Genomic DNA, 2,483 nt, shown 5'->3' on the forward strand with positions numbered 1-2,483 from the left:
AGAAGTCACTCCCCCCAGGGGGTATGGACATGTTGTAATCCCTTCTCCTCCGTTCTCCTCTTGGGATCTTGGGCATGCACCTGGCATGAGGTTTAAGGCACTGGATCCAGGACCTGAACCACAGTGGACTCTGTAGGAGTCCAGTGACATAAACATTACACCATCTGCTGGTCCCTTGCTTCTGGTATTTTAAACTATCTTTTAACCATTCAGTTAATGTTATATATTACACAGATGTCTGAAATTATTTGAGTGTGGTGTTCAGAGAAACCTAAATAGAACTGGTTTTAAAAATCATTATTTTTTTGGTTTTCCAAAACTTGATAAAATGACTTCTCCACTTTTATTTATTTATTTTTTTACTTCCATAATAATGTTCTTGATTCACCCTTTCCTGTGCCCTTTTAAGGCTGCCGCAGTGCTTTAAGAGGCTAACACAGAAGGGTAAAGTAAGTCTCCATAAAACCCAGAGAAGAGATGATCAACTCCTCTTTGGATCCTGTCTGGAGTCACAGCTGAAAAAGAAAAAAATAAGAATGTTCTTGATTTCATTTTTTGAGGTCGATATGTTGCCTCCTATCTATATGAAATTCACTGGAGCAAGGCCCTAAGTACATTTGTCAAACGTCCAATTTGGTGATAACCAAGTTAACGAGTAACATTTGTTATTAATTACATCAGTGAAAACATCATAATCTTACAACTCTAGCTTGAGCCTAATAGAGGAGGAGGTTTGAGGGATGAATATTCACAAGCAATTAATAGACCACTCTTTAGAAAAAAAATGCTAAAAATCATTTTAATAGCCTCTTTGCATTCTAACCAGACTTCAGCAATTCAAACCATATCTAGCTAGGAAAAAAAAATGTAATTGAGTCCTTAAAATTAAATCCAATGAACTTGTCTTTGCAGAAGGTCAAGTAATATACTCTCATGAAAGAAAACTCTTCTTCATTTAATGCATCAGTTATTAAAAAGGTGTTCTTTTTTCCTGTTTGGGTTCTGTCTCTCTTTTTTTATTACTGCATATTAAAGTAACTGTCTTGCCAACATGCAAATGATATGCTAACTGAACATGGCTAGGATGAAAGTGATGATGAAAGGGCCAAAGAGACCTATCAGCTACATTATTATGGCTAAACAACAGAAAATCACTGAGCTTCCAGAATCTTCCTCTATTCCTTGCTTACACAACTCAGAAACAAGTGAAAGTTAAAACATAGTAAATTATTTTTTCTCTTTTTTTTTGAGAGGATATCAAAAGAATATTATAGAACCTTAGATTTTAGCCTTTCCTTTTTTAGTACAAAATTCAGACACCTCTGCTGTTTCTCTGTGTGTTTTTAAGTACTGTGAGTATGTGTATTTATGTGTATACGTGTGTGTGTGTGGGGGGGGTGGAGAGATAGAGGGAGTGAACAGGAGGAAAGGCCAAAGAACTATACTTTCTTACCTCTGTTGTGACAGGAAATGAAGTAAATGGTCATTGAAATCTTGTCATATGCTACTAGACCTTTTGCATATTTTATGGCATTTAATCCCTATTATCTTTAATTTAGAACTGAAGAAATGAAGGCTCATTGTCCAAACTATTTGTTCAAGACCATAAGCTACTAGTGGCGAGTGCCTTATCTTACTGACTTTGAAGTCCATGGTCTTTTCATTGTGTCATTTGAGCCAAAGGCATGTGTTATCTAATTTTTGGTAAGGAATATCCATTTAAATCTTACTAAAGTGACTCAATATATCATTATTATTGTACTTTCAAACATAGTGAAGATGAAGGAGATGGATATGGCTGTTGCTTGATAATTACATATTTGGTGTGTGTTTGTGGATACATTTCCTTGATGAATTAAGTCTTCATGTCCTACAGAAAATAGCCACCTGTAAACCAGAAACTGCAGAAACTTCATCTGGGTTAGTTGGTATGACTTCTCTTCTGTGTCTGGTTTTAGTTATTGGGTAATTGGTCCCTTCTAAGGATAAGAGAATCTGTAGAGGACCAGGGTGTGAGAAAGTCCAGCATCTTAAAGTCTCTACTGGTTGAGATAGAAAGTTTCAAGTAAGAGAAACAAAGCTCAGCTCAGAGGACAGTGTTTGTGACCAAAGGTCTTAGGACAAGAAAATGCCCTACATGATTAGGTTGGTGGTATCTGAGCCCTGTGACTGGCTATTTTTTTTTCTTCCTCCTCTCATCTCCTCTTCTCTCTTTTCCATTTCTCCTCATCTCTCCCTTCCACTTCCCTTTTGTCCCTTCTTCTCCCCTCCCCTCGTTTTCTTGCTGTTCTTTTTTAGATTATCAATATTCATTTCTACCATGAGTAAGAGTGACAGAGAGAGATACCTGCATCAATAAAAAATATGCAATTTCAGACTGAAGGAGTCCAGTGAAATGAATGAAATTTTAAGCCACTGCAAGTAATAGGAATATTCTTTTCTTTCTCCTTTCTTCCTTCCTTCCTTCCTTCCTTCCTTCCTTC

At 36.6% G+C, this 2,483-nt stretch overlaps 1 non-coding gene across 1 annotated transcript; it reads left to right on the top strand.

The window, feature by feature from the left end:
- The first annotated feature begins 396 nt into the window (after positions 1 to 396).
- Positions 397 to 517, top strand: LOC114007943 (small nucleolar RNA SNORA26). The gene has a single exon (XR_003549508.1). It is a non-coding gene; the product is annotated as a small nucleolar RNA SNORA26 (small nucleolar RNA).
- Positions 518 to 2,483: the final 1,966 nt, after the last annotated feature.

The sequence above is a fragment of the Tupaia chinensis genome, unplaced genomic scaffold (assembly GCF_000334495.1).
Source record: "Tupaia chinensis unplaced genomic scaffold, TupChi_1.0 Scaffold000257_1, whole genome shotgun sequence".
NCBI classification, from domain to species: Eukaryota; Metazoa; Chordata; class Mammalia; order Scandentia; family Tupaiidae; genus Tupaia; species Tupaia belangeri.